At 38.8% G+C, this 13,899-nt stretch overlaps 1 pseudogene; it reads right to left on the bottom strand.

Moving 5' to 3' along the window:
- Positions 1 to 9,734: 9,734 nt before the first annotated feature.
- LOC149749538 (uncharacterized protein C1orf53 pseudogene) lies at positions 9,735 to 11,784 on the bottom strand (annotated as a pseudogene).
- Positions 11,785 to 13,899: the final 2,115 nt, after the last annotated feature.

The raw sequence follows: 13,899 nt of genomic DNA, 5'->3' as shown, positions 1-13,899 counted from the left end.
TTCCTAGATACCAGTCAAGTGTGAAATTTGTAGGTAGGCCTTTCAAAGAATAAAATTCAAGGTGCCTAGTTAACTCTTTTCTGCATGCTCTCCCAAAGTGGGGCAGATTAAAGTGAGATAATGTATTAGGCTTACATAATTCTTGGCAGAGAATGAGCCCACAAAACAGTATATTTTACTCTCGGCAGATTAACCAGGAGGCAAAGCGGGATAAAGAGAAAGTTTCAGAGGGTTGCAGAAATGGCATGATCTTTTGTGGATATATTTGTGTGTTATGAATCATTACACAGCCATATAACCACATGGGAAAATGTCATTAATTCCATCTGTCAAGCTGTAGCAATTAAGAATATGATCTTCCCAGGAATCTCTTGAGTGTTATGCCTTATTGGCCAAAGGTGATACTTAGAGAGGTCCACACACAAGAGACAATGTCATCCTGATGTACAGAATTCCCATGATAGTGGAGGATACTCATACTCATGTACTTCTAAAACTTTGCAGATTTGTTTGAAATTAACAAAGAAGAAGGGACTTTTGCTCCAAGTTTCCACTGAAGGTGACATCCAAATTATTGTACAGTAGTAGTTGACAAGTTTACTTCTGTGGACTTTTTCATTATGTGCCTTTCTCCCTACTAAGGAAAGCTGAATATGGAATGGTTCTACTACCAGTTCCGTCATTGTATTGCTCACAACTGGCACCAAGAAAGGATGATAAATTTACTATCACACATTTATTGTCTTTGTATGAGGGAGTAAGTCATTACTTTGTTTTGTGCTGTAGAAACCCCAATGTCTCTAAATTGATTCATTAAATACCCAAGACGTCAAAGTTCCTCTTTTATTCTGTTGCAATATTGTTAATCTTCAATTACCCGCCAATGCATTTTCCACTTTATGGCTACTTTAGATGCTAATTTTTAATACCAGGCAGATTTTCTCCAGCCATCCAGAATATTTTCCTTCATGTGCAGATTTTTTTAGACAATAGAAAATGCTTTAGAAAGTAAAACATTTAAAAATAAATTTTTGGCATAAAATATCATACAAATCGTGAAGGAGATAGAAGAGGCTTATAGTTTCATTTATTTTTTTGGATTATCCACAATCTTGATGCTGATATTTGGGTCAATCGTGAGTTTTTTCTAAACACATGTGTTCTTAAAGGAAAACAAAAAAATTATTCTGTTCTTTACACTTAATAAACCAATTATCTCTTAATAATGGAGATGTAACTTATGAATACATTAGTATCTGCAATGAACAGTTTTTCCTTCTTTGGTCAGCTAATGAATCTCCTGAGTATTGAGAAATTGGTACCAAGCTAAAGATCATCAACTCTCTAATAATGCGGTGCTTTTCTGACAAAACTATAACCTCCAAACCTTCACTGCTTCTTAAAAGGCAGAGCTTTGGGCCATTGCAATGTCATCTCTCAGAAAGAGAGTGACACGGCCTGCCTATCCTGGAATGAGATTCATGTTATTTTACTATATAGCAATTATGGTCTAGATTGTTTAATTATTTTCTTTTTAAGAATCTGCTTTAATTATTTGAGGACTTTAAAGAAATCCACTTGGGTGAAAACTCAGTAATATAGCCATTTCCAATTCTATCATGTACAATTTAACATAGTTTATATGCTTCTTCATGATCTTAAATCTCTTACTCAGTTTTGTAGGCAAGGAAATCTTAGGTCATAAGAAAAATGGTATTTAATTAGACAATGAAGAGAATAAATGCTTTATTCAGTTCTTAGACCACACTCTACTTACCAAATGGTTCAGAAACCAGTCAGGGCAGCTTGGATGCAGTCAGTGGTGCTTACAGAATTAACTGCCTGTTCCTAAACTGTACAGAATGGCAGAAGCATTGAGTTTGAAAAAGTAAGAAACAAACTGCTTCAACAGTAAATCTTTTGTAACCAGATAAGGCATCCTTTATGCAGGGGCCTGCTTAAGTATATCATTTGATTTGAAACTTTCAGTTGTGAGCTCATTATATTTAGCAACTTACATTTTAAGTGAGAAGTAGATCCAGGTTTTAATTTTGTGACATTGTTCTGAGATTAGCCTGGGGGCTTGGAGTCTTGGTTGTCACGTGAATAGCGAAGGAGATGGGATAATCATTCAAACACAGCTATATAGAGAGGGCAACAAGAAGTAAAGCAATGTGAAAGGGAAGTGCCCTACCTCATTTTGGTTTTGCTGACAAATATTTCTATATGTAGTAATAGGAAAGACCATGTTTAGGTCTGACAAATAATCATATTGGTATTTAACCTGGGTTATAACTGAGAGATTAAATCCCGTGGGCAAGTTGAAGGTCAATCTCAATATCAAAACCTTGGTTAGTGAAATAGAGATGGGTTTCATTTATCTTCAAAGATGTGCTTTACGAAATGTTCCTACCTTATTGATTCAACTAGATTCAAGATCAGACTCATTTTATTGAAGTCCATGTAGGTTTGTTGCAGGTGTTCACTTAAGTTATCCAATTAAAATCTGACATTAGGTTAACTGTCACTCTCAGTATGAACTCACTTTGAGACTTGCTTTTACCTAGGAAGTCCACTTCTAGGAATGTATCCTACTGATATGCTTGTACATTTGCAAAGTGATATATGTATTGATACTAAGATGTTTCAGCATTGTTTGCAGTAGTAAAACATTGGAAACGACTTAAATGCCTATCAGGAGGGGTCTGTTTAAATAGTTTATGTTACAATGAAATACTCTGCAGGCATTAAAAAAATACTAAGACAGCTCTATATGTCCAATGTGGAATGATCTTCACAGTATTTTAAATGAAAACTACCGTGAAGAAATCTGTATTATGTGCAGCCATTTGTGTTCAAGAATATTTTTAATGCTTATGTATGAATATATATTTATATATATGCTCAGAATGCAGTTATCTTTGGAAAAATACACAGTAATCGGTAACAATCATTAGCCCTTGGGAGGTGAAAATTTGTTGGAGACCAGGGATGAGAGGGAGATTTAAATTTTACCATTTATGTCATTTTAGATATTTCAACTTTTGTAAGGTGTGTGTATTATCTATTCAAAACATTGTTTTAAAAAATTCACCTGCCTGGGAAGAGCAATGGACTTGTCACCTATTCTCTGGAATACTTTATTCATTTCCTATCATCACATTTATCAAATGGTCTCCTGTTAAGGATTTTCTGTTGAATCTCCTTGCTAGTGTGTGAGCTTCTTAAGCCTAGGATCATTTTATGCATTTTAACACACTCGGGATCTAAAATGTCTGGCCTGTGGTAGGGGTTCAATAATGTTTGAATGAATATATGCATTTTTATATGCCATTATTCTCTTCATTTATTGTTTTCAATTTTTACTTTATCGTTTTATGATAATTTTGTAAACAAAGTAATAGCTAAAAATTATATAGTACAAAAGCTTATACTGAAAAGTGGAAGTCTGCTGTCCCCACCCTGTCCCTTTTTGTAGAGAAAAACCACTCTTAACTTCTTTTAAGCTACACTTTATGATATTTACCTCCTTATCTCTAAATAATAACCTTATATTGATACTTACTGATTTGTCAGTTTTAGTCACCATCTTTTGACTTTTTTGGTATAGTATACTTGAGGACTACTTACTCACTGACTCCTACTGACTCCCATCTCCACCCCTTGTTCTCTCATTGTAATTATATTACCATTTTTGGTTAAATCGATTAGCTGCTATTTACATTCCTATGACTAGGTAACTATTTTTTACTACTAAGCCAAGTAATATTATATTTCATAAAGTTTTTTTTGTTTTACTAAAGTTAAAGGTTGCATTTTTTAAAGTTTTTGTTTTCTTTATGCTTATGGCTATTGTGTTCCAAATACAAAGATTTGTCACTTGCTTATAATATTTTTTCTAAATGCTCACAGTTCCAAACAGTGCATCAGGTCCAGTTTTACCTGGACACCTCATTCCTGAGCCCTCCAACCTCATGCCCTAGTATGGATTACTCTGTAGATTTGATGTGCAGCTGTTATCTGGACTTACCATTTCTGAACCTGTGTAAAAAAAAATATATATATATATATATGTATATAAATATATATAATATATATATAAATATATATATAAATATATATTATATATATAGATAGATGATAGATATATAGATAGATAAACTTCCTATATCCTGTGTACTAAGTCCATATCTTCCATGATATTATAAAGATAATAATGTTATATGTAGCATTTATTTTGTGCCAGGCACTGTTTACATGCAAGGACTCACTGAATGCTCATGAGTTAGGTATTATTATTATCTCCATTTTACAGATGAGGAAGTTGAGGTAAGTAGCAGTTAGTTTTCTTAATGGCACACAGGTAGACAGTGGAAGAGTCAATATTCAAACCCAGGATTCTGATTCCAGGATCTGTGCCTTAATCATTTTAATATACTGCCTCTTTTTCTCAAGATATGTCTTCATTACATATTAAAGAGTTATTTAGAGGGTAAAGCTTTGAATCCTTGCATGTCAGAAAATGTCATTATATTATGTTCACGATTGATTGATATATTAGCTAGGTATGGAATTTTGTTTTAACTCAGAATTTTGGAAGCATTATCTTTTAGCATCAATGTTATAAAAGAAAAAAAAGAAATAAAATGTCATTTGACTTCCTGTGTATGACCTGTTTGTAAATAACCTCTGTAACCTCTTAGGAACTCCTCTTTATCTCTAGAGTTTTGACCTCTGATGATGATTTCCTTTTATTCATTCATTTTGCTGGGTAATTGGTGGCCCTTTCAATCTATAAACTTTATGTTTTTAGGACTCCAAAATTTTCCTTTTTGCTTTTTTACTAGTTTCCTTCCTGTTTTTTTGTTTGTTTGTTTATCTGTTTCTTTACAATATAAAGTCTTATTAGTCTGTGTCCTTAGAGATTCCTTTTCTCATTTGTTTTGAGTCCCTCTCTTTCATGCTGGAGGCTTCATTCAAATACCTGGTGATCTTGGATGTGCACTCATATTTGCGAATGAAAGAGCAAAGGGATTTATTGTAAGTTCGATGATGATGATGATGATGATGATATATGTTGGAGGCTTAGGGATGAAGTTCATTTATCAACTCTTAGGATTCACTCCAAGGTGATCAGATGGTAGCAGGTCTGTTCACCGAGGTAGACATCTTCCCTGCTCGTTTTGTGGAAGAATTTATTGCTTTTTTTCTCAGAAGCTCTGCAGGTTATCCAGAAAAGAATATTCTAGTCTTTTGTCTGTTTAGGCTTCTAACATTAGGGGAACTAGACCAGTAAGGGAGCTGGGATTCCCACTGTTGAGTGACATTTTCCCACCTTCAGTTTCCACCGTACGCATGCCCCTCCTAGATCCATTCCTCCAGAGCAGTCTTTGTTCTTCCTCCACTGTGGGGTGGAAACCTTGCCCAGCTATATCGGAGGAAGGAAGAGACCTAACTACTCTGATTCATAGAGTTTTGACTAATGTTACCTTCATTTCCAGCTTGTCTCCTCATTGCATCTTCCATAATACTTGTGCTTCTAAATCTTATGCTTTTTCAGCGTTCTGTGGAATGACTGTCTTTCTTTTTTTTTGTATTTGTTTTTTGTTTGTTTGTTTTTTACATCTTTACTGGAGTATAATTGCTTTACAATGGTGTGTTAGTTTCTGCTTTATAACAAAGTGAATCAGTTATACTAATACATATGTTCCCATATCTCCTCCCTCTTGCGTCTCCCTCCCTCCCACCCTCCCTATCCCACCCACCCAGGTGGTCACAAAGCACCAAGCTGATGTCCCTGTGATGTGCGGCTGCTTCCCACTAGCTATCTATTTTACATAGTGTATATATGTCCCTGCCACTCGCTCACTTTGTCACAGCTTACCCTTCCCCCTCCCCATATCCTCAAGTCCATTCTCTAGTAGGTCTGTGTCTTTATTCCCGTCTTACTCCTAGGTACTTCATGACATTTTTCTTTTCTTAGATTTCATATATATGTGTTAGCATACGGTATTTGTCTTTCTCTTTCTGACTTACTTCACTCTGTATGACAGACTCTAGGTCCATCCACCTCACTACAAATAACTCGATTTCATTTCTTTTTATGGCTGAGTAATATTCCATTGTATATATGTGCCACAGCTTCTTTATCCATTCATCCAATGATGGACACTTAGGTTGTTTCCATCTCTGGGCTACTGTAAATAGAGCTGCAATGAACATTTTGGTACATGACTCTTTTTGAATTATAGTTTTCTCAGGGTATATGCCCAGTAGTGGGATTGCTGGGTCATATGGTAGTTCTATTTGTAGTTTTTTAAGGAACCTCCATACTGTTCTGCATAGTGGCTCTACCAATTCACATTCCCACCAGCAGTGGAAGAGTGTTCCCTTTTCTCCACACCCTCTCCAGCATTCATTGTTTCTAGATTTTTTGATGATGGCCATTCTGACTGGTGTGAGATGATATCTCATTGTAGTTTTGATTTGCATTTCTCTAATGATTAATGATGTTGAGCATTCTTTCATGTGTTTGTTGGCAATCTGTATATCTTCTCTGGAGAAATGTCTATGAAGGTCTTCTGCCCATTTTTGGATTGGGTTGTTTATTTTTTTGTTATTGAGCTGCATGTGCTGCTTATAAATTTGGGAGATTAATCTTTTGTCAGTTGCTTCATTTGCAAATATTTTCTCCCATTCTGAGAGTTGTCTTTTGCTCTTGTTTATGGTTTCCTTAGCTGTGCAAAAGCTTTGAAGTTTCATTAGGTCCCATTTGTTTATTTTTGTTTTTATTTCCATTTCTCTGGGAAGTGTGTCAAAAAGGATCTTGCTGTGATTTATGTCATAGAGTGTTCTGCCTATGTTTTCCTCTAAGGGTTTGATAGTTTCTGGCCTTACATTTAGGTCTTTAATCCATTTTGAGCTTATTTTTGTGTATGGTGTTAGGGAGTGATGTAATCTCATACTTTTACATGTACCTGTCCAGTTTTCTCAGGACCATTTATTGAAGAAGCTGTCCTTTCTCCACTGTACATTCCTGCCTCCTTTATCAAAGATAAGGTGACCATATGTGCATGGGATTATCTCTGGGCTTTCTATCCTGTTCCATTGATCTATCTTTCTGTTTTTGTGCCAGTACCATACTGTCTTGATTACTGTAGCTTTGTAGTATAGTCTGAAGTCAGGGAGACTGATTCCTCCAGCTCCGTTTTTCATTCTCAAGATTGCTTTGGCTATACGGGGTCTTTTGTGTTTCCATACAAATTGTGAAATTTTTTGTTCTAGTTCTGTGAAAAATGCCAGTGGTAGTTTGATAGGGATTGCATTGAATCTGTAGATTGCTTTGGGTAATAGAGTCATTTTCACAATGTTGATTCTTCCAATCCAAGAACGTGGTATATCTCTCCATCTATTTGTACCATCTTTAATTTCTTTCATCAGTGTTTTATTATTTTCTGCATACAGGTCTTTTGTCTCCTTAGGTAGGTTTATTCCTACATACTTTATTCTTTTTGTTGCAAGGGTAAATGGGAGTGTTTTCTTGATTTCATTTTCAGATTTTTCATCATTAGTGTATAGGAATGCCAGAGATTTCTGTGCATTAATTTTTTATCCTGATACTTTACCAAATTCATTGCTTAGCTCTAGTAGTTTTCTGGTAGCATCTTTAGGATTCTCTGTGTATAGTATCATGTCATCTGCAAACAGTGACATCTTTACTTCTTCCTTTCTGATTTGGATTCCTTTTATTTCCTTTTCTTCTCTGATTGCTGTGGCTAAAACTTCCAAAACTATGTTGAATAATAGTGGTAAGAGTGGGCAACCTTGTCTTGTTCCTGATCTTAGTGGAAATGCTTTCAGTTTTTCACCATTGAGGATGATGTTGGCTATGGGTTTGTCATATATGGCCTTTATTATGTTGAAGATAGTTCCCTCTGTGCCTACTTTCTGCACAGTTTTAATCATAAATGGGTGTTGAATTTTGTCAAAAGCTTTCTCTGCATCTATTGGGATGATCATGTGGTTATTTTCCTTCAGTTTGTTAATATGGTGTATCACGTTGTTTGATTTGCATATATTGAAGAATCCTTGCATTCCTGGAAAAACCCCACTTGATCATGGTATATGATACTTTTAATGTGCTGTTGGATTCTGTTTGCTAGCATTTTGTTGAGGATTTTTGCATCTATGTTCATCAGTGATATTGACCTGTACTTTTCTTTCTTTGTGACATCTTTGTCTGGTTTTGGTATCAGGGTGATAGTGGCCTCATAGAATAAGTTTGGGAGTGTTCCTCCCTCTGCTATATTTTCGAAGAATTTGAGAAGGATAGGTGTTAGCTCTTCTCTAAATGTTTGATAGAATTCGCCTGAGAAGCCATCTTGTCCTGCGCTTTTGTTTGTTGGAAGATTTTAAATCACAGTTTCAATTTCAGTGCTTGTGATTGGTCTGTTCATATTTTCTATTTCTTCTTGGTTCAGTCTCGGAAGGTTATGCATTTCTAAGAATTTGTCCATTTCTTCCAGGTTGTCCATTTTATTGGCATAGAGTTACTTGTAGTAATCTCTCATGAACTTTTGTATTTCTGCATTGTCAGTTGTTACTTCTCCTTTTTCATTTCTAATTCTATTGATTTGAGTCTTGTCCCTTTTTTTCGTGATGAGTCTGGCTAATGGTTTATCAATTTTGTTTATCTTCTCAAAGAACCAGATTTTAGTTTTATTGATCTTTGCTATCATTTCCTTCATTTCTTTTTCATTTATTTCTGATCTGCTCTTTATGATTTCTTTCCTTCTGCTAACTTTAGGTTTTTTTTTTTCTTGTTTCTCTAATTCCTTTAGGTGCAAGGTTTGGTTGTTTATTCGAGATGTTTCCTGTTTCTTAAGGTAGGATTGTATTGTTATAAACTTCCCTCTTAGAACTGCTTTTGCTGCATCCCATAGGTTTTGGGTCATCGTGTCTCCACTGTCATTTGTTTCTAGGTATTTTTTGATTTCCTCTTTGATTTCTTCAGCCATCACTTGGTTATTAAGTAGTGTATTGTTTAGCCTCCATGTGTTTGTATTTTTTACAGATCTTTTCCTGTAATTGATATCTAGTCTCATAGCGTTGTGGTTGGAAAAGATACTTGATACAATTTCAATTTTCTTAAATTTACCAAGGCTTGATTTGTGACACAAGATATTATCTATCCTGGAGAATATTCCATGTGCACTTGAGAAAAATGTGTATTCTGTTGTTTGGGGGTGGAATGTCCTATAAATATCAATTAAGTCCCTCTTGCTTAATGTATCATTTAAAGCTTGTGTTTCCTTATTTAGTTTCATTTTGGATGATCTGTCCATTGGTGAAAGTGGGGTGTTAAAGTCTCCTACTATGAATGTGTTACTGTCAATTTTCCCTTTTATGGCTGTTAGTATTTGCCTTATGTATTGAGGTGCTCCTATGTTGGGTGCAAAAATATTTACAATTGTTATATCTTCTTCTTGGATTGATCCCTTGATCATTATGTAGTGTTCTTCTTTGTCTCTTCTAATAGTCTTTATTTTAAAGTCTATTTTGTCTGATATGAGAATTGCTAGTCCAGCTTTCTTTTGGTTTCCATTTGCATGGAATATCATTTTCTTTCCCCTTACTTTCAGTCTGTATGTGTCTCTAGGTCTGAAGTATGTCTCTTGTAGACAGCATATATGTGGGTCTTGTTTTTGTATCCATTCAGCCAGTCTGTGTCTTTTGGTGGGAGCATTTAATCCATTTACATTTAAGGTATTTATCAATATGTATGTTCCTATTCCCATTTTCTTAATTGTTTTGGGTTTTTTATTGTAGGTCTTTTCCTTCTCTTGTGTTTCTTGACTAGAGAAGGTCCTTTAGCGTTTGTTGTAAAGCTGGTTTGGTGGTGCTGAACTCTCTCGGCTTTTGCTTGTCTGTAAAGGTTTTAATTTCTCCATCAAATCTGAATGAGGGCTTCCCTGGTGGCGCAGTGGTTGAGAGTCCGCCTGCCGATGCAGGGGACACGGGTTCGTGCTCCGGTCTGGGAAGATCCCACATGCCGTGGAGCGGCCCGGCCCGTGAGCCATGGCCACTGAGCCTATGCATCTGGAGCCTGTGCTCCGCAACGGGAGAGGCCACAGCAGTGAGAGGCCGGCGTACGGCAAAAAAAAAAAAAAAAAATCTGAATGAGATCGTTGCTGGGTAGAGTAATCTTGTTTGTAGGTTTTTCTCCTTCATCACTTTAAATATGTCCTGCCAGTCCCTTCTGGCTTGCAGAGTTTCTGCTGAAAGATCAGCTGTTAACCTTATGGGGATTACCTTGTGTGTTATTTGTTGTTTTTCCTTGCTGCTTTTAATATGTTTTCTTTGTATTTGCTTTTTGAGGTTTTTTTTTTTTTTGGATTAAGGTTTTATTTATTTTTTTAATAAGGCTGAATTAGATGGAGAACAGAAATGAAATTCTTCTCAAACATAAAAATGTGAATTGAGTTGCTTCTTTTTGGATGGATCTTTAACATTGACTTGACCATATGGACAGTGTCTGCAGGTAGGCCTGCAGCATCTGCCTCTCTGCAAGTGGGCCAGCCGGGTGAGCACCATGTAGCCGGTAGCTGGGTCCACAAAGTTCAGCCGGCCAGCCGCGGAGGCAGCTGCATGAAGCTCCGAGACCCTCCGCTCTGCCGCTGTTAACTCTTTGCTCGCCGGACGCCTCACTGCTCCCTCTGGTCCGCCCTGTGAGTCGGGCCCAGAGCTGCCGCGGTCTCCCTGTGAAGAGGAGCAGAGGGTGAAGCTGAGGCGCTGTCGGAACGCTTCTCCGACCCGGGGCAGTTGTGGCGGTGGGGCGGGGGATGGCTGCCTCCCGAGCGTAGTGCCCGCGGACCCCGGGACCTGCCAGGCCGCCATGGCTGCCACCTGTGGGAGGCGGGACCAGTTTTGACAGTTTGATTAATATATGTCTTGGCATGTTTCTCCTAGGATTTATCCTGTATGGGACTCTCTGTGCTTCCTGGACTTGATTAACTATTTCCTTTCCCATATTAAGGAAGTTTTCAACTATAATCTCTTCAAATATTTTCTCAGTCCCTTTCTTTTTCTCTTCTTCTTCTGGAACCCCTATAATTTGAATGTTGGTGTGTTTAATGTTGTCCCAGAGGTCTCTGAGACTGTCCTCAGTTCTTTTCATTCTTTTTTCTTTATTCTGCTCTGCAGTAGTTATTTCCACTATTTTATCTCCCAGTTCACTTATCCGTTCTTCTGCCTCAGTTACTCTGCTATTGATCTCATCTAGAGTATTTTTAATTTCATTTATTGTGTTGTTCATCGTTGCTTGTTTCATCTTTAGTTCGTCTAGGTCCTTGTTAAATGTTTCTTGTATTTTCTATATTCTATTTCCAAGATTTTGGATCATCTTTACTATCATTATTCTGAATTCTTTTTCAGGTAGACTGCCTATTTCCTCTTCATTTGTTAGGTCTGGTGGGTTTTTATCTTGCTCTTTCATCTGCTGTGTGTTTTTGTCTTCTCATTTTGCTTATCTTACTGTGTTTGGGGTCTCCGTTTTGCAGGTGCAGGTTTGTAGTTTCTGTTGTTTTTGGTGTCTGTCCCCAGTGGCTTAAGTTTGTTCAGTGGGTTGTGTAGGCTTCCTGGTGGAGGGGACTAGTGCCTGTGTTCTGGTGGATGAGGCTGGATCTTGTCTTTCTGGTGGGCAGGTCCACATCTGGTGGTGTGTTTTGGGGTGTCTGTGGACTTATTATGATTTTAGGCAGCCTGTCTGCTAATGGGTGTGGTTGTGTTCCTGTCTTGCTAGTTGTTTGGCATAGGGTGTCCAGCACTATAGCTTGCTGATCGTTGAGTGAAGCTCAGTGCTGGTGTTGAGATGGAGATCTCTGGGAGACTTTCGCCATTTGATATTATGTGGAGCTGGGAGGTCTCTTGTGGACCAATGTCCTGAAGTTGGCTCTCCCACCTCAGAGGCACAGCACTGACTCCTGGCTGCAGCACCAAGAGCCTTTCATCCACACAGCTCAGAATAAAAGGGAGAAAAATTAGAAAGAGAGGGAGAAAGAAAGAAAGAAAGAAAGAGGATAAAATGAAATAAAATAAAGTAAGAAAAAATAAAGTTATTGAAATAAAAAAGTAATTATTAAGAAAAAAAAATTTTTAAAGAAAAAAAAACACGGACTGATAGAAACCTAGGACAAATGGTGAAAGCAAGCTATACAGACAAATCTCACACAGAAGCATACACATACACACTCACAAAACGAGGACAAGGGGAAAAAAAAATAAATCTTGCTCTCAAAGTCCACCTCCTCAATTTGGGATGATTAGTTGTCTATTCATGTATTCCACAGATGCAGGGTACATCAAGTTGACTGTGGAGCTTTAATCCACTGCTTCTGAGCCTGCTGGGAGAGATTTCCCTTTCTCTTCTTTGTTCGCACAGCTCGAGGGGCTCAGCTTTGGATTTGGCCCCGCCTCTGCGTTTAGGTCACCTGAGGGCGTCTGTTTTTCGCTCAGACAGGACGGGGTTAAAGGAGCAGCTGACTCTGGGGCTCTGGCTCACTCAGGCCTGGGGGAGGGAGTGGTGCAGAGTGCCAGGCGAGCCTGCAGTGGCAGAGGCCGGCGGGCCGTTGCACCAGCCTGAGTGGCGCCATGCGTTCTCACTGGGAAGTTGTCCCTGGACCATGGGACCCGGGCAGTGGCAGGCTGCACAGTCTCCCCAGAAAGGAGGTGTGGATAGTGACCTGTGCTCTCACATAGGCTTCTTGGTGGCGGCAGCAGCAGCCTTAGCGTCTCATGCCCGTCTTTGGGGTCTGCGCTGTTAGCCGCGGCTCGCGCCCATCTCTGGAGCTCCTTTAAGCAGCGCTCTTAATCCCCTCTCCTCGCGCACCAGGAAACAAAGAGGGAAGAAAAAGTCTCTTGCCTCTTCGGCAGGTCCAGACTTTTCCCCAGACTCCCTCCCGGCTAGCCATGGTGCACTAACCCCCTGCAGGCTGTGTTCACGCCGCCAACCCCAGTCCTCTCCCTGCGTTCCGAAGCCCGAGCCTCAGTTCCCAGCCCCGCCTGCCCCGGCGGGTGAGCCGACTAGCCTCTCGGGCTGGTGAGTGCTGGTCGGCACCGATCCTCTGTGCAGGAATCTCGTCGCTTTGCCCTCCGCACCCCTGTTGCTGCGCTCTCCTCCGCGGCTCCGAAACTTTCCCCCTCTGCCACCCGCAGTCTCCGCCCGCGAAGGGGCTTCCTAGTGTGTGGACACCTTTTCTCCTTCACAGCTCCCTCCCACTGGTGCAGGGCCCGTTCCTATTCTTTTGTCTCTGTTTATTCTTTTTTCTTTTGCCCTACCCAGGTACGTGGGGAGTTTCTTGCCTTTTGGGAGGTCTGAGTTCTTCTGCCAGCGTTCAGTAGGTGTTCTGTAGGAGTTGTTCCACGTGTAGATGTATTTCTGGTGTATCTGTAGGGAGGAAGGTGATCTCTGCGTCTTACTCTTTCGCCATCTTCCCCCACTGTCATCTTTCTTTTTATCAGTATACTCTCTTCAGGCCCTTGGGTTTCGGCTCCCTCTGCTCTTCTAAATTATTTATAATTAATTAATTCATCTACTTTTCATTTTCCAGATATTTGTTGATATCTCTGTTTCCTTTCATATTCTCATTATTCTTATAATTTTTACATCTCTTTTTTTTTTTTTAGTTTTGATTGGGAATAGAGATAAACACACATATTTAATCTAAATTCATTCCTCATCATGTATTTTTAAGTGCCTTGGCTAGTGATATCATTGGACAGAGCTGCCTGTCTTGATCACACCAAAGAGGCCATTGTTGAGATCTTTCCAGACTAGCTCTTATCAGCCCATCATCACTTTTTGTCCTACCATTCTCATTCTTCATCTCACCCAAGAGAAGC

The sequence above is a fragment of the Delphinapterus leucas genome, chromosome 3 (assembly GCF_059928025.1).
Source record: "Delphinapterus leucas isolate spDelLeu-1000000601 "Yukka" chromosome 3, BTC_Dleu_Yukka2, whole genome shotgun sequence".
Taxonomy (NCBI): Eukaryota; Metazoa; Chordata; class Mammalia; order Artiodactyla; family Monodontidae; genus Delphinapterus; species Delphinapterus leucas.
The sequence above is the reverse complement of the archived record's forward strand: the minus strand, read 5'-3'. Positions and strand labels throughout refer to the sequence as shown.